The 19,431-nt window shown below is 39.8% G+C and overlaps 1 pseudogene; it reads left to right on the top strand.

Annotated features, from left to right (window-relative positions):
• The first annotated feature begins 1,292 nt into the window (after nt 1–1,292).
• LOC127047397 (uncharacterized) lies at nt 1,293–3,097 on the top strand (annotated as a pseudogene).
• Nucleotides 3,098–19,431: the final 16,334 nt, after the last annotated feature.

The raw sequence follows: 19,431 nt of genomic DNA, 5'->3' as shown, positions 1-19,431 counted from the left end.
AATTCTTGTGTTTAAAAAAAAAAGAGTTTGCGTTTTTTTACTTATTCCAGAATGGTAAACAACAATCAAGTTTAGAAACTTCCTATTCTGCTCTCGACAAATATAGACCACAAACAGCAATGACATCTACATTTTTAACATCTTTTTGTTATTGTCTACCAAGTGTATCTGTGCACTGTCCTTTTGCCTCTTAGGAACCTATGACTTTTTTTGTTAAGGAAAAAAAATGATAGTACATAAACTATGTTGTCCTTAATAATGCCAAAACACAAATCATAAACTCATAGAAATGTAGGGCTGGAAGAGAAGTCATCAAGTCCAGCCTCCTATGCTGAGGCAGGGCCAAATAACCCCTGACAAGTGTTTGTTCAACTTCTCTTGTGTATTAAGGTGTTTTGATTATTACATTCTCCTTAAAAGTAGTTCATTTACAGTAGCAGAGGAGGACTTTTTTTGTCAATTTCACCTCACTTTCATTGCCACTTTCACCTGACATTTTGCAACAACAAGACCTGTACTGATTTCATTAATTATAAAACACAGCTAATGATCTTCATTCCTCTCCCCCACTCCAGAAGCTTGCTAAGAAATGAATTAGTATTGCAAGACATAGAGTAACATTAGCAACAGCACATTGTCACCTCAGTCTGCACAAGTAGATTTTTGGCTAAATGTAATGCTTGCCTGCTTAATGTCACAGTGCTCGCAAATGGGAAGCAGGTTAAATTCATGTCACTTTTATAAACAGCAATTGCATGTAAATAAATGAATTGATTCATTATAGTCTCGTTAAGATTAGCATAACAGCTCACACAGGAGGACATTAAAGAACAAATGTGATATGGTTACATTTACCACATGAAGACCAGGATGTGATTTTAATTAGATCTTGGAAAGGTAAAATAAAATGAAAACATAGGTGGTTGTTATTTGTAGTGAGTTCACTCTAATTCCCAAAAATACTATTTAAAGCAAATACTAGAGAAATCATTTTCTGCTTAGCCCTCACTAAATAGACAAACACCTTTGCAGCTCCAAATAGTCAAAAACATTTGCAAACCAACTTGCTTGGAATTGGAGCAGCTGGTCTGTATTTTAATATTTTTGAAGTCTAGAAAGGCAACCTTAAAAAATCCAGGCAGTTTTCAAGAGTGATAACAGCTCTACTTGTTTTTTCTTTAGCTATATTTGATATGAGTTTATCTCGCAGATAATATCAGCAACTAAGAAGGTAAAATCATTGAAAACACTTGGACGCAAGCAGAGGATCAGCGAGGAAACTGAATCTGACGGTGAGGAGGGCATGCATGAAATTAGAAGGAAAAATGGGCAAAGAATACAGAACGTTGTGCAAAGAAATTTGTGTGAAGATCAAAGAAGATTATGAAGATTTTAGAAAGAAGAAAATGAGAGAGGCAGTCAAAAAGAATGAGAGTCTGAAGAAGGTAGAAAGAGATGTTAGGCTGAAACAGATTATCCCGGCAGCCCTGAAAGATGAAAATGGTGAAAGGACATCAGAAAGGAGCAAGATGAATGAAATATATACAAAATTCTACAATGATCTCTACTCCTCACATTCACTGTCAAGGCAACAGGTTACAGAAGAAGTTCCCAATGATACGTGGGAAGAAATTGAATAAGCAGTTCATAATATAAAGAGAGGGAAGAGTCCAGGAGCTGATGATGTTTGGCCAGAATATCTCAAAGCGGCGAAGATACTCTCTTCAAAGCATTTGTGCCATGGTTCACCATCAACATCAACAGCTAGTTGCTGTTCTTCCAGATGCATGGAAGAAATAAAAAACAATAATATTGTTGAAGTAAGGTGATCCAGAGTAAATGAGCAATTACCGTCCAACCACACTCCTCTCACAAGTGTATAAAGTCTTCATCTGCATCATACTGAATCAGATTAAGAAAGATCTTGAAATGCATGGAAGCAGAGAACAAGCTGGTTTCTGCTAGGGTATTTGACAATTGATCACATCCACTCAGTTCGGCAACTCATTAAAAAAATGCAAGGAATACAAAGTACCACTGTGTATTGCATTTGTCGACTATAAAAAACATTCAACTCGGTAGAGATTAACGCTGTACTCAGTGCGCTCAATGAAATCATAATTGACCTGAAATACATTGACCTGCTGGAAGAAATTAACCACCATTGCGTGACAAAGATATTATGATTCAACATCCCCTGCATTATTACTATACACAGAGGAGTCAGACAAGGCAACACAATCTCATCGAAGCTGTTTGCAGCAGTACTGGAGTTGCTGTTCAAGAAATTGAACTGAGAAGAAGGAATCAGACTTGATGGAGAGCAATTAACACAACTTCTCTTTGCTAAAGACTATGTAATACTGGCAAAGGACACTGCACAACTGGAGAACAAATTGCAGCAACTGCAAACACTTTTGCATGATATCAGGTTGAAAGTGAACACATTGAAGACAAAGTGGATGCAGAATGAGCATTGTGCAAAAGGAATCATCACTGTAAATGGGAAAGAAATCAAGGACATTGACAAATGTATTTACCTGGGTCAGCAGCTGAGCAGAGACAACTCATTTGAAGGGGAATGCAGTAGGAGGAGAAAGATGAGGTGGGCATGTTTAAACAAAATAAAGACATCTCTAACAGATGATGAACTGCCCATGAATAAAAAGAAAGAATGTTTAATTCCACTTTTGTGCCAGCAATGATATACAGAGCAGAAAGCTCATCAACAACAAAAGCGGAGGAAGAAAAATTCTCTGTCACTCAGAGAGCAATTGAAAGGCGAACGTGCAATATATCGCACAGTGATCATATACTGAATGAGGAGATCAAAAGGCATACAGAGGTGACCAATGTAGTGCAGGCAATGTACGATGGAAAGCGAAGATGGGAGGGTCATGTAGTCCGCAAGCCAGAGAACAGGTGAACAACCCGCATTGGTGACTGGATTCTCAGAAACCGCAAGCGACAGCTGGGCAGACTGAAAATGCACTGGGCTGATCCCATGACAAAACTCTTTGGCCAGAAATGGAAAGAACATGCTCACAACAAAATAGAATGGTGTGGTGTCGACTTGCATTCGTGGAGGAATGGGTGAGGACAAGCTGGACAAAGGTGACAACAGTGATATTTGATATTTTAAAACAATTATAATAGACTCTATAACTGACTACCTGTCAAGATTGAATCACATCCAATTTCTAAGTAACATTACCCCTATTGATGATACTGTCCATCTTTCAGGTTCATTCCTTTGTGTTTGTGCTACTGTACAAACTCTTGTAATTTGAATATGAATATGCATTTTAAATTGATTACAAAGACTAGGGTATAGATATACTGTATCTGAATGAAAGCAAAGATCAGGACAATATGTATACAATCCTGCAATGATTAAATGTTTTACATTAAAAACATGCAGGGTGTTTTTCCTCAGAAGTACGAAACCAATTGGTCACATCACTAGGTACAGCCAGTCTACAGAATCTGAAAGGGCAGCAAATATGAATGTATGCCACCTTGGTGCTCCCTTGATTCTAGAGTCAGACAGTGACCAGTTTGGCCCCCTACACAACTTAGAGAAGCCTTAAGACTGCTCTAACTTACCGCTAACTGCAACTATCTCCTAGGGCAAACCACTGCAAAATTTGAGAACACAGCAGGACTCAGCCATTCACCTTATTAATACCATCAGCATGCCCCCTATGTATGTGGTGGGGGTGTGAGGTAGACCCTGCTATGACAAGTCAGAGGAAGCATCAGCTGGCTTTTTGTGTTAGTATTACAACCTCTCTGTATGCTGGTGATGTACAAGGACCAGATAGGGCCAATAAGCTGACCCAGTATCTGGATGAAATTGTTATTATTATACCTCAGTAAATCATTTCTATGTGATGGTAAATATATGCTTATCTATGTGTATTTAATTTAGATTAGGATTCCAGCCCAACACCCTTAAATTGTGTCTGTCCCTACTGAGACATTACACTATTGTGAATATGAGAATAAAGGTTCTGTTTCTTCTTATCTGTAGCAGAAAGCCACAAAGGAGGCACTGGGGAAGTTTTTAGGCAGCTGCTCTGAAGTGAAGGAAAAGAGATGAAGAGAAAATAGCTTTAATGTTTTAATGGCAAAATTCCATTCATTTTAATGGTGCAGCATCAGGGGCCCCAGCCATTAAGGAGAATCATAGAGGGTCTAATATAAAGGAAAGTTATAATACAAGAAAAGAAAATTACATATGGATGTTGATATTGTCACAGTATCCTTCTAGACCCTACCAACTTTAGTGAATTACACAAGGATTATTCTTTTGAAAAAAATTCACATGACTACTCTGACAGTCATAAAGTGTGAGTTATCTTTCTACAATCCAAGGACTCCTTTTTGCAAACACAGGCATACTTTTCATATTAGTAAATCTGTAGACTACTCATATATTATGGTTAATTGAGACTGTTTGTGTGCATAAACTCATACATATGCATAAATGTATGCCAGATCAGAGCCTAAGTGAGTTTATGTTTCCAGTGTCATTCAACTAATTGTTCTACAATTATCATATCATATTCTTCAAGCTCAGTTTTGTAGAAAATTGGTAAGGGAAGCAAAGGGACACAAGAAGAAATATATGGGAGCACAGTTAAGTATAATAAGAGCAGGTTTTTTAAGTTTATTAAGAACAAAAAGAATCCTAACAATGGCATTGGTCCAATTACTAAATGGATATGGTAGAATTATCAATAATAATGCAGAAAAGGCGGAAGTGTTCAATAAATATTTATGTTCTATATCTGGGAAGAAATAGATGAAGCAGTCATATCAGATCATAACTCTAGTATCTCAGGGGGATGCTCAACAGCAATTACTAAAGTTAAACATTTTTAAATCAGCCAGTCAAGATAACTTGCATCCAAGAGTTTTAAAAGAGCTTGCGGAGGAAGTCAGTGGACCATTAATGCTGATTTTTCAATAAGTCTTGGAATACCAGGAAAGTGTCAGAAGACTAGAAGAAAGCTAATGTTGTGCCAATATTTTAAAAGGGTAAATGACAACACTTGCAATTGTAAGCCTGTCAGTCTGACATCAGTCTTGGGCAAGATAATAGGGTGACTGATATGGGACTCCATTAATAAAGAAATAGAGGGTAATATAATTAATGCCAATCAACCTGGATTTATGGAAAATAGATCCTGTCAAACTAACAATATTTTTGATGAGATTACAAATGTGGTTGACAAGCGAATAGTGTTGATGTAATAGACTTAGACCTCTGTAAGGCATTTGACTTGGTACAGCATGACAGTTTGATTAAAAAAATAAACCAATATAAAACTAATATAGCGCATATTAAATAGATTAAAAGCTGAATAATGAATAGGTCTCAAAATGTTGTTATAAAGAGAGAATCATCAAATGAGTGTGATTTCAGAAGGATCCTGCAAGGAATGGTTCTTGGCCTTACTCTATTTAAACATTTAAAATCCTGAGCCAGCAGCTGTTCATGCACCCCAACTCCTTGCCCCAGCCCTGAGCCCCTTCCTGCACCCAAACTCCCTCCTGGAGCCTGTACCCTGCACCCCCTCCTGAGCCCCCTCCCACATACAAACTCTCTTCTGGACCCTGTACCTCGCACCCCCTCCTGAGCCCCCTCTCGCACTCAAACTCCCTCCTGGAGCCCATAGCCCCACCCTCTGCCCTAGCCTGGAACCCCCTCCCGTACCCTGAACCCCTCATTTTTGGTTGCACCATGGGGCCTGCACCCAGAGGCCATATTTTCACACACACACCCAACCCCCTGCCTCAGCCCGGGCTGCCTCCCACAGTCCAAACCCCTCGGCTCCAGCCCAGAGCCCCCTCCTGCACCCCAAACCCCTCATCCCTGGCCCACCCCAGAGCCCACACCCCAACCCCTTGCCCCAGTCCAGTGAAAATGAGTGAAGGTGGGGGAGAGTAAGCAATAGAGGAAGGGGAGGTGGAGCTGAGCAGGAGACGGGACACGGGTTTTTGGTTTTGTGCAATTAGAAACTTGGCAACCCTAATATCGAATAAAGAAGTTATTTTATCTCTGTATTTGGCACTGATGTGACCACTGCTGGAATACTGTGTCCAGTTCTGGTGCCCACAATTCAAGAAGGAAGTCAATAAATTGAAGAGGGTTCAGAGAAGCCTCGTGGGAGTGATTAAAGGATTCGAAAACATGCCTTGGAGCAATAGACTCAAGGTGCTCAGTATAGTTGGTTTAACAAAGAGAAGGTTATGAGGTGACTTGATTACAATAGATAAGTACCTAGGTAGGGAACAGATTTTATACTGAGATGTTCAGTCTAATAGAGAAAGATATAACATGACCCAATGGCTGGAAGTTGAAGCTAAACAAATTCAAACTAGAAATAAGGCATACATTTTTAACAGTGAGAGAAATAGGCCATTGGAACAATTTACCAAGGGTTGCGGTAGATTCTCTGATACTGACCATTTTAAAATCAACATTGGATGTTTTTCTAAAACATATGCTCTAGGAATTACTTTGGGGATGTTCTATGGCCTGACTCGAGGATCACAATGGTCCCTTCTGGCTTTAGAATCTATGAACTTTCTTGCTTAACGCGAAATGAAATATTCAGCTGCATTCATGAGAGGAAGTCGATACATATGGACTCATCCTCTATTTTTATTTCACACCAAATTATGATTTGAATAGAAGAGCTTGAAGCACAAACAATCATCTCAGCTTGATTGCCTGTTTTAATTAATCATCCCAAATCATACTTTGCCTCTCTGAGAAACTGAAACTCTTTTCAACTGTAAAACCAAAACTAGTTCAGAATGTTTGAAATGCCAAAAGGGCTGCAAACCAGTGGAATTTGTACTGGAGGGAACCAGCCAATAAAAGACTCCAGGAGAATCTCATAAAATTTCCCTCCCTACCTGCTTTTTAATCAGTTCATCTATGCAAGGGAGTGAGCTGACCATCATTTATTACTCAGTCCTTACTCATGCAGTCTCCCATATTTTCAGTGGGAATTGGCTTGAGTAAAACCTGAGTAAAAGACTAAGACCTCCAGAATTTTGCCCCTTGGTGCCATGGGCTGTATGGTAGGAACCGTACTGTGACTCAATTGTTCTGTGATATTCCCTAAATTATAGTACTGATGCAGCCCTCATTTTATTTTCATTTTCTTAATGTGCTGTTTTTGCTATAATTATATCTTTGCTCCCATTTACTTGTGTTGTAGGTTCATAGTGAAACCATGACACTAAAAAACAAGTTGTTTAGCAGATAAGAATAGAACTGTAACAGGAAAATAGTTATTTCATAAGGTACAATTTGTGGTAACATTGTAGCAGACAGCAAATCAGGTAAACTTGTTTAAAAATGTATTGAGAATTATTGATTCCCTTTAAGGTAACAATAAAGCAAATGTGAAAAGAAAGTTACTGATCATATGCACTATTGATAAGTGTGTTTTCCGTGTTTGACAGTAAATTTTATTTTACATTTCCTATTAAAAAAGCCACACTGTAGTGATCCAGGAAGAAATCTGCACTGATTTATACTCTTACTTTCCCAGAAGAAATACTGAAGAAAGTGATGTTTGTGAATATAATGCACTACATTAATCAGTGCTGACTAGCAGAACTGTGAACAGTTTGTTGGGGAATTTAATCCCTTTTATTTGGCTAGCTATTTTTACAAATTTGTTGATTGTTCAAAACTGTCAAACCATTGTTATAAACATATTTGAGATATCAAATATTCATGAACTGTTAACAGTGAACAGTCAATTGATTTGATGGTCATACTCTGCTAATACTTTGTGACTGGACTCCAAGTTACATAGTGTTGTATCTCTTCCCTGACTGGATGACCTAGACCTAGATTCAGCAAAGTACCGAAGAACATGTTTAACTTTAAATGTGTAAATCCATCCCTATTTAGCAAAGACACATGCTTCAATCCCATTTTGCTCAATGGGATATAAGTATATGCTTAAAGTTCAGCATGAGGTCAAGTGCTTTGCCAAATTGAGATTCTAAACTACTTCCACTTCAAAACAATTGTTTTTTAATCACAAAATAATTCCTTTTCTTGATTAAATGAATCTTGGCTGTGGCCTGAAATTCTCAGCTAGAGACCATTTGTATGACTCAAACATCACTCATGTGACTTGTGAGCAACTAACAGTAAAGGGCCTGACTAGACAGAATCAAAACACATTTTTTAATATGACATGCTACTTACATACAGGTTTTTTTATTATATTTTATTTTTTGCTGTTTGAAGAGCTCCATTGATTAGATACTGTGGCAGACCACTGGAGGTCTGTGTCTTTAAGGGCTGAGGTTTCCAGACAGAGCAGAAGAAAATTCTTCATGGCAACATATGACAACCTTCTTTCACTGATGATAACTAACAGCTATGAGTATGATGTGTAGAACATACATTTCTAATCTATTCACCATCACTTTATCTACAGCTTTAAATCATTTCAAGGGTTTTTGTTTGGTTGGTTGGTTGTTTTTTTTTACCCTAGATGGGAATACTCTTCCTCTAACCTGCTTTTTCAGAACTGCTTTCTTAAACAGGAATGCTCCAGGCACTGCAAGGTCAGCGTTACACCAGAGGAAAATGTCTGAATGAAAAACAAGTCTTTCATCATGTCATAAAGCTGGCAAGATTTTGGCCCAATCTAACCTCTGCATGTGGCAGTGGGTCCCAAAACCTTTCACAAAAAAGCTCTCTGCCCTCCGCTCTCCACAAGATCCACTCTAAACGCCAACAACTGACGCATCCCCATTGATCACTATGTTAGATTAGGTGTTAAATTTTCAACAGTATTTAGGTCCCTAAATGTGCAATTGAGGTATCTAAATATGGGTAGCAGGATTTTCAAAAGCACCTACACAGGACAAGGCCAACTCACATTGATGTGAGGATTTACTCAGGAAAGAGTTCAATGGGAGTTGGGCATCTAACCTGCCTATGTTCTTTTATAAATCTATATTCTCTTTATATCATGCAAGGAGGAAAAAATGTCTAATGTGTTGAGACTTTAACATTACAAAATATTTTTCTTACTCTGTGTTTATAATTCTGATAATCAAATCAGTGATTAATCTAATTTGGTTGTTATCCAGGCCTTTCTGTCCTCAGAACATGTCAGGAGACTGGGTCCTGGGCAGTCTTGCCTAATGGTCGGACCAGATATCAGTCTGAATGCCAGGGCCAAGGTTTGAGGCTGAGCCAGGAATTGGAATCCAAGGTCAGACTCAGATTACCTGAAATTAAGGAAGGCAGGAGTAGGGCAGGTTTAAGGCAGGATCAAGAATGGGACAAGAGTAGAACAATGCCAGGTGCAGGCAGGGTCAAGGTTAGAGTAAGGCAGAAGCAAGGCAAGCACAGGGAGACAGAGAATACATAAGCATTTGCTGTGAGCTGCTGCTAGCCTTAAGAACAGGCCGGCTAACTTCCTCAGCCAATCAGGCAGGGCAGACCATCAACCAGCCTAGCTGATGCTGTGCTCATTAGGCCATCAGGAGACTGAGCAGGAGCAGCTGCAGGGTCTTATTCCTGACTGATCTGAGTGAACTTTGAAAACTGAATAAACAATAGCTTGTCCAAGCCCTTGAGATAAAAGAGAATCTTGTTTAGCTGTTAGCAGTATAGGAACTATGACATAGCTGTGCAATTATAATTCCAACCAGTAGAGGACAGAGGTACACTTAGCACAACATGTTCAGCAAAGTTAGAGAGAGAGAATATTTTTCGAACTTTCATACAGGTTTAAGCCCTTATATACATCTTCCCTACCATGTCTATTGCTTTGTTTCAGACAGAGCACATGTCATATATTACCTTTGTTGTGTTAGTTGTTAACCTCAGTATTAAAGCACTGAAACTTTTATTCTATGCCCTCATGACAATGATTGTTATACTGAGGACAGGGAATCACAGAAAATGAATTCCATTCTTTTGACAATAATTGAAAAGACACGAGTAAATGGTAGACACCAAATGCATTACCATAACAATTCTCATACTGTTCTGATTGCTATCATATGGTCCTTCCGGATGTCATCCTGCTACAAAGAAAGGAGATGTAAGTATTGCTAGAATCTCTAGTAAAACTCTTTCCACAGCTCCAACATTAACCAACAATTTAAATGCATTACATCAGTAAAAAGATTTTTAAAAAAGAAGGTGTCTGCATCTGCAAGATTATATGTTACCTCAGATACCAAGGTAATGGTGGAACATCACTGTCTAAATACCCAATATTCAGTCATCTGCTGAAAGATAGATCCTTAAAACTTTGTTTGTTACAATGTAGCACTTTTTTCTGTATTTTAAGGCTCATCCCACTTCAGTCATGGGAAATAATGAAATAGCCTAGAGTTTGACATCTCTTGCCTAGTGAAAAAACAGCAGGGTTTAATGGTTGTTTGCAACCATCTCAGCAGAAAAGAAAAGTCAAGCTAACCATTTTTTCCATGTATATTTGAAAGCATTTAAACAGAGAAAATGTAAATGATACCAAATAGATAAACTGTTATCATGAAAACTTTGAATTTAACAGCCATGCATAGAAATTAAAATATTGGGAATACCTTAATTGTCCTAATTTGTTGATAATATATAATCAGTTTGATAAGCAAACAAAATCAAGTATTTCTTCACACAATGCACAGTCAACCTGTGGAACTCTTTGCCAAAGTCTGCTGTGAAGGACAAGACTATAAAAGGGTTCAAAAAAGAACTAGATAAGTTCATGGATGATAGGACCATCAATGGCTATTAGCCAGGATGGACAGGGATGCAAAAATATGCTATGAAGTATCCCTAGCTCTGTTTGCCAGAAGCTGAGAATGGGCAACAGGGGATGAATCACTTGATGATTACCTTTTCTATTTATTCCCCATGGGGCACCTGGCACTGGCCACTGTCAGAAGACAGGATACTGGGTTAGATAGACCATTGGTCTGACCGAGTAGGGCCGTTCTTATGTTCATTGTCATAGCTGTTCACAAACAGCAAATGATAAGGAGTATAGAATCATAGAACTGGAAGGGACCTAGAGAGGTCATCTAGTCCAGTCTCCTGCACTCAAGGCAGGATTAAGTATTATCTAGACCATCCCTGACAGGTATTTGTCCAACCTGCTCTTAAAAATCCCCAATGATGGAGGTTCCACAACCTCCCTAGGTAATTTATTCAAGTGCTTAACCACCCTGAGAGTTAGGAAGTTTTTCCTAACGTCCAACCTAAACAGCCCTTGCTGCAATTTAAGCCCATTGCTTCTTCTCCTATGGTCAGAGGTTAAGAAGAACAATTTTTCTCCCTCCTCCTGTAACAACCTTTTTGTGTACTTGAAAACTGTTATCATGCCCCTCTCAGTCTTCTCTTCTCCAGACTAAACAAACCCAATTTTTTCAATCTCCCCTCATAGATCATGTTTTCTAGACCTTTAATCATTTTTGTTGCTCTTTTCTGGACTTTCTGCAATTTGTCCACATGTTTCCTGAAATGTGGCTCCCAGAACTGGACACAATCCTCCAGTTGAGGCCATATCAGTGCAGAGTAGAATGAAAAAATTACTTCTTGTGTCTTACCTACAATACTCCTTCTAATACATCCCAGAATGATGTTTGACCCCCAAATCCCTTTCCTCAGTACTCCTTCCCAGGCAGTCATTTCCCATTTATGAATTCTAAACATTCATTCAGAATCCATGCATTTTCATAAGTGCATTTTACAGTATTTTCTCAGCCCTAAGAGTGAGCTACAAACAGCAGCAGGTCCAGGCACCAGTGCTCCAAGCACGTGCCTGGGGCAGCAAGCTGCGGGGGGGTGCCCTGCCAGTCCCTGCGAGGGTGGCAGTCAGGCAGCCTTCAGCGGCTTGCCTGCGGGAGGTCCACCGGTCCTGTGGCTTCAGCGGCAGGTACTGGCAGACCTCCCGCAGGCAAGCCGCTGAAGGCTGCCTGACTGCCATGCTTGGGGTGGCAAAAAAGCTAGAGCCACTCCTGGCTACAAAAAGCAGGCATATGCACAGAACCAATATCCCCATCTTGCATTTTAAGGAAGGTATATTGTACAGTTCCTAGCACAGAGCGGTCCTAATCCTAGTTGGGGCATCTCAGGGCTACTGCTATGTACATACAGAAGAGGAAAGGAAGAAAGCAAAGTAGTCAAATTAATGCTCTAGTTGCTGGGTTTACAAGGTGTCACTTTCCCTATCCACAGTCAAATGGCACCAAAGAAGGTGAGATTTAATTTCCCACCTTTTAAAAATAGACAAATATACAAGCATAATAGGAAGTGGGGTTTGGAAAGTTAAATGACCTATGTAGTTGTATGATCACTACAAACAGTGAGCACTAAAATGGAATTCCAATGTTCACAAGATTGAGAGACCAAAAGCATTATCATTCATAAATAATTATCACTAGACACCCAGAACAGATTACAGGCTCATGCTCCCTGTTACTGTGGTGAAAATAATGGGACTCCAGTAAAAAGTAAAGTTTTTAGTGTTACAAAGGGGCATAGCACCCAAGGGTACTTTACAAGAAATGAATCTGTAGCAACAGAAAATGGCAGCTATCTCAGTTCTCGTTCCACAGTAGTGAAATGTATAAAGTGTTATTGCACAGAACTGTGTGAGCTTTGAAAACAATGTTATTGCCAAATAAGCATGCATAACATTCACCAGCCTTTCTGTGTGATCTCTTAATGCTGAATGGTAATTCTATGGGCTTCCTCCAAAATAGAATAAATACAAAATAGGACCTTCAGGCTAGTCATAAATGAAACTTCAAAGCAACTAAACTGGATTGCCTTGAGTGCAAACCTCTTTTTACGTTTCCCACCCCCACATATGTAGATCTGACCCACTGAATTTTCCCTATGGGCTGTATCCATTTGTTCAGTAGACTACAAAGGCAGAGCTATTTCAGAAACTGAAATATACTAATAGCTACATATGGTGGTAAAAACATTCATATAAATACTTAAATCTCTCTTCCTATTAAGAAGCCAAAAGGACATGCAGTATATTAGAAGCTGTAATATCATGACTCAATATTTATTAAGATTTAAGAGCACCCATATATTTCAAATATGATGTCTTGTTTAAGCTTCACAAAGAATTCCACCCAACCAGTAACTGAATGGCAACAAATGCAACCAGTGAAACACACCAAATCAAGTAATTCAGAGGGTAGAATTTTCTGAGAATTATTCTAATCTTTTCACGGTTGTCACAAACAAGACTGCAGTAACAAAAGATAGTTCAAAGCATTTTTATACTGCTTTGAAGGTATTAAACAATATATGTTTTCCCTTGTGTGCTTTAATATGAAATTAAAGTATATATGCTGCATGTAAACACATTGTCACTGAAGGTAAGTAATATGAAGGCTTAGTTACTTAAGCAAATTCCAAGTAAACTTGACCTGAACACGAGGGGGAAAATTCAGACTTGGTGTAGGAAGGTGCAACTTTTTTGACTTAATTATGGAAATTTAGGAGTGGAGCAACTATGGCACTGACTGTGTAAATCCCCTGAGAATGCTCTGTGTATACTATCACTCAGACTGAGAAGAGTGCCTGTGAAGTTAATAAAAGGGCTATGTACTTATTCCTAAACTGAAATCTGGTTATATAGTTTTGATAATAAAATAAAAAGAAATGTCCTTCATGAATAACATTTTTCACAAGGTGATGGTACCTGCCACATTTATTTTTCATCTGTTCCTTGTCGTCTTTACCTTCTCACTCCTCTCATTTAAAGGCAATCTCACCGGAAATTCCAATGTGAAGAATAGTATTAGATGGGTAGCCGTGTTAGTCTGGATCTGTAAAAGCAGCAAAGAATCCTGTGGCACCTTATAGACTAACAGACGTTTTGGAGCATGAGCTTTCGTGGGTGAATACCCACTTCGTCAGATGCATATAGTGGAAATTTACAGGGGCAGGTATATATATGCAGGCAAGCTAGAGATAATGAGGTAGTTCAATCAGGGAGGATGAGGCCCTGTTCTAGCAGTTGAGTTGTGAAAACCAAGGGAGGAGAAACTGGTTTTGTAGTTGGCAAGCCATTCACAGTCTTTGTTTAATCCTGAGCTGATGGTGTCAAATTTGCAGATGAACTGAAGCTCAGCAGTTTCTCTTTGAAGTCTGGTCCTGAAGTTTTTTTGCTGCAGGATGGCCACCTTAAGGTCTGCTATAGTGTGGCCAGGGAGGTTGAAGTGTTCTCCTACAGGTTTTTGTATATTGCCATTCCTAATATCTGATTTGTGTCCATTTATCCTTTTCCTTAGAGACGGTCCAGTTTGGCCGATGTACATAGCAGAGGGGCATTGCTGGCATATGATGGCGTATATTACATTGGTGGACGTGCAGGTGAACGAACCGGTGATGGTGTGGCTGATCTGGTTAGGTCCTGTGGTGGTGTCGCTGGTGTAGATATGTGGGCAGATATGATGAGGTGTGCAGTTCCTGGTGAGAATGTGTTTCAGGTTGGCAGGTTGCCTGTGGGTGAGGACTGGCCTACCACCCAAGGCCTGTGAAAGTGTGGGATCATTGTCCAGGATGGGTTGTAGATCCCTGATGATGCGTTGGAGGGGTTTTAGCTGGGGACTGTATGTGATGGCCAGTGGAGTCCTGTTGGTTTCTTTCTTGGGTTTGTCTTGTAGTAGGAGGCTTCTGGGTACACGTCTGGCTCTGTTGATCTGTTTCCTTATTTCCTCATGCTGGTATTGTAGTTTTGAGAATGCTTGGTGGAGATTTTGTAGGTGTTGGTCTCTGAGGGGTTAGAGCAGATGTGGTTGTACCTCAGTGCTTGGCTGTAGACAATGGATCGTGTGATGTGCCTGGGATGGAAGCTGGAGGCATGAAGGTAGGCATAGCAGTCAGTAGGTTTTCGGTATAGGGTGTGAGGTTATCCTCACACACAACTATTTCAAATTTGATGACAATATATATCTCCAGATCAGTGGCACCGCTATGGGCACCCGCATGGCCCCACAGTATGCCAATATTTTTATGGCTGACCTAGAACAACGCTTCCTCAGCTCTCGTCCACTCACGCCCATTCTCTGCCTACGCTACATTGATGACATCTTCATCATCTGGACCCATGGGAAGGAGACTGGAAAAATTCCACCACGACTTCAACAGCTTCCACCTCACCATCAACCTCAGCCTGGACCAATCTACATGGGAGGTCCACTTCCAAGACACCACAGTGCAAATAAGTGATGGTCACATGACCACCACCCTATACCGAAAACCTACCAACCGCTATGCCTACCTTCATGTCTCCAGCTTCCATCCTGAGCACATCACACCATCCATTGTCTACAGCCAGGCACTGAGGTACAACCACATCTGCTCTAACCCCTCAGACAGAGACCAACACCTACAAAATCTCCACCAAGCATTCTCAAAACTACAATACCCGCACGAGGAAATAAGGAAACAGATCAACAGAGCCAGTTGTGTCCCCAGAATCCTCCTACTGCAAGACAAACCCAAGAAAGAAACCAACAGGACTCCACTGGCCATCCCATACAGTCCCCAGCTAAAACCCCTCCAACGCATCATCAGGGATCTACAACCCATCCTGGACAATGATCCCACACTTTCACTGGCCTTGGGTGGCAGGCCAGTCCTCACCCACAGGCAACCTGCCAACCTGAAACACATTCTCACCAGGAACTGCACACCGCACCATAGTAACTCTCACTCAGGAACCAATCCATGCAACAAACTTCGATGCCAACTCTGCCCACATATCTACACCAGCGACACCATCACAGGACCTAACCAGATCAGCCACACCATCACCGGTTCATTCACCTGCACATCCACCAATGTAATATATGCCATCATATGCCAGCAATGCCCCTCTGCTATGTACATCGGCCAAACTGGACCGTCTCTAAGGAAAAGGATAAATGGACACAAATCGGATATTAGGAATGGCAATATACAAAAACCTGTAGGAGAACACTTCAACCTCCTTGGCCACACTATAGCAGACCTTAAGGTGGCCATCCTGCAGCAAAAAAACTTCAGGACCAGACTTCAAAGAGAAACTGCTGAGCTTCAGTTCATCTGCAAATTTGACACCATCAGCTCAGGATTAAACAAAGACTGTGAATGGCTTGCCAACTACAAAACCAGTTTCTCCTCCCTTGGTTTTCACACCTCAACTGCTAGAACAGGGCCTCATCCTCCCTGATTGAACTAACCTAATTATCTCTAGCTTGCCTGCATATATATACACCTGCCCCTGGAAATTTCCACTATATGCATCTGACGAAGTGGGTATTCACCCACGAAAGCTCATGCTCCAAAACGTCTGTTAGTCTATAAAGTGTCACAGGATTCTTTGCTGCTTTTACAATGTGAAGAATGTCGCTTCCTGCATTTTTGGCAAATATCATGTGAAAATATCGTTGCCAGCATTTGTCCTTAACTACAACATATCTGCTTTATTTATGAAGAAAAGGACATTTTAAAAAATGACATTAGCTGCACAAACTGTAAAGCTAGTCACAATTTCACAAAGATTTTGCTGAGATTTTTTTACAAAATATATCGCTATGTTTTGACTAGTTCCAATTAACATACAGTTCATTGTCACTGCTCAGGTTTCTGGGAAGATATAGTTCTCATATGGACTTCAAGGAGACCACTCAGTGGCTTAAAATTAAGAAAGTGCTAAGAGCTTTGTTGGATCAGAGCCAGAATGTATAGAATCCATGCAAGGCCAAGCCCTAAATAATTCTGCATCATCTTTTGCAACCTTGCTATTCACCCTCTTTCCAAGATCATTCATAAATACATTAGATTGGTGTTACTGCTTCAGAAATTTGGGGCTTCCCACAATTAATCTTTTTCAATGTTGAAAATTAAGCATTTATTCTTATTGTATGAATCTGATTCTTCACGCTGCTATAGCAGTTTTATACCCCAGTAATGCTGAAGCCAAAGGCTTTATTCCATATAACCAATACCTTATGGACCAGTGATATGGTTCACAAACCATGCTTGTTATAAACTCTTGAATGCTGATATGTTCAGGGAGACATGAAATTGATCAAAACATAAAAAGGAACTGAACTGGTAAAAAAATAAAAAATGACAGTTGCAACAGTTGCAGAGTTGGAAGAGATTAAAGCAAAATCAATGTGTTGGTTTATTAAAACAATCTGAATAACTAGGAGTAACCATGGCACCAAATTGGTAATTAATGCCAGTTTGTCTTCTCTTCAGCAAAAAAACAAAACAGAAACCACCCTTAATTTTTCAGTTTAATTTATAGAGCATCTACTGCTACCATAGCAATTATTCAGGCACTGTCAGAATATAAAAATGTGTTTTTTTTCTTTCTTGGTAACCTTTAGTTCAACACTTCAAAATAATGTGCTCACTTTAGTACAATTAGACACAATAAATATTTGAGTTACTGCTCTTTGATCCTTTTCATTAAAAACATGTTTGAGAAGGAAAATTAAATATAATAAGTAACTGTCATTCCTATGCACAAATAACGAATCTCAAAAGTTTGGAGATGCAACTATGGTGGGTAAACAGTCTAAAGTTAACCAAACATACTGAATCTGCAAATTTGAAGTAGAAATCTCATCTGAAAAGGTTTTCTTCTAAGAGTTTGAGTACAGTGGTTTCCATTAAAAAATCACCAGTTGCCAACAGTTACTACACAGTGGTATCCAATATAACGCATTCTTTCCCTAGGTTTGTAATTATGGTGATCTTTCAGACACCACTGTGTGGTTCCTGTTGGGAAATGGTGGTGGGTTTTTTTAATGGGTTACCACTGTTCTTCCTGCTTCCAGTCAAGTCACAAATCCCATGACATCAACCTTTTTGTGGTTTTCAACAGTTTTGTTTCTGTTTCCAGCTGGAAGGTTCAGAGCAGCAAAAGGGTGGAAAAGAAAGGGGAGGAAAGTTATGAAAGTCAGTTCAAAGGAGCAGGTTGAATATGCCTATTCAGGCATTGATCAGCTAAGACTCAGTTATACACAGCCAATACTTTTCCTGTCTCTCTTCCCATACTGTAACCCATCTGCTCTCCCATTCACTGATTAGGTCTTGTTTGTTAGACTGTAAGCTTTTGGGATAGGTATGAGTATTTTCTATATGTTTGTACAGAGCCTGGAAGAATAGGACCTTAATTTAGTTGGCTTCTGGGTACTACCACAATATAAATATGTAATAATTAATAACAATAACCAGCACCAGACAACACTAATATTTACTGACTGGAAGCCAAGTTACCTGAGGGTACAACAACTATAAGCAGGAGCAGCAAACTATTGGAGTAGTTAAGAAGTCTGAGCTTATTTCTGTGTTCATGCCTTTCCTCACACCACTTTTTTACAAATGTCCTCATCATATTGAAAGTTACAGCTAACAGCAGAATTACCTAATAGTCTATCCCTGTTTGGTTTATCAAACAGCTGTAAGAACAACAATGAGGACTTTGTGCCCTGTCACTTCAACTCGACATGCTAGACAGCTTTCTTCCTTATTCTTTCCAAAAACTCTGCTCCTGCAAGAGCTGTAGAAGTCCATCTGCTCCCACTGATCATTAGGACTGGGCCTCAGGTGATGAGGTAGTCCTTGTCAAGCTAAACAGTACATTGGTAAATAATAGCTCCTCCCTATGCTTGCTTATGACCTAAATAACGCATCCTAGATCCAAGCACAGAGGTGCCTATCATCTCACATATTTCCACCTTCCCACATAGAAGAGGTCTTTGCAGCCTCTTCTGAGACTGAGAGCTATGCTGGGAGTAGCGGAAGAGAGTAGGAGAGAAGAGGGAAGGCTCAGGGCTTGGGGAAATCCCTCTCATCTCTGTGAATCTTAGATGAGAAAGCTGAATACTGCAGCAGGCTCTCCAAGTGCCATCTGCAGCCAAGGTCAATCAGTGACAGCATGGATCCAGTGGCTGGGGTCAGGAGGTCCCAAATGTGCAGACAGTCTATTTCTTTATAAAGAAAAGTAAAAATAAATGAATAATTTCTTAAACAAAAAAAAATCTTTAGCCACAGTAACAACCAAAAGAAAACAATGCCAAACTATATGGGTAGAATTCAGTGGAGCACAGAGAAAGAAAAATGTGCAGTCATATCCATGGTTTGCTTAATAAAGGGAAATAACAGAGTAGCACTAATGAACTGATTTAAAGGCCATTGAAGTCAATGGAGTATTTCCATTTCCTTTAATGGGAGTTGAATCAGGACCCAGAAAGCAAATTAAAAAATGAGTATGACAATTCTTCTGAATTGTAAGCAGTGAGGCCCAAATTCTGCCTTTTCCCCAACCCGCAAATGTAATGTAAAAGCTGCATTCAAATGAGCCTTTCCTTCTGCACACGGCACTCTCCAGAAGAATG

The sequence above is a fragment of the Gopherus flavomarginatus genome, chromosome 3 (assembly GCF_025201925.1).
Source record: "Gopherus flavomarginatus isolate rGopFla2 chromosome 3, rGopFla2.mat.asm, whole genome shotgun sequence".
Taxonomy (NCBI): Eukaryota; Metazoa; Chordata; order Testudines; family Testudinidae; genus Gopherus; species Gopherus flavomarginatus.
Note: the sequence above shows the minus strand (reverse complement) of the source record. Positions and strands in the feature narration are given on the sequence as shown.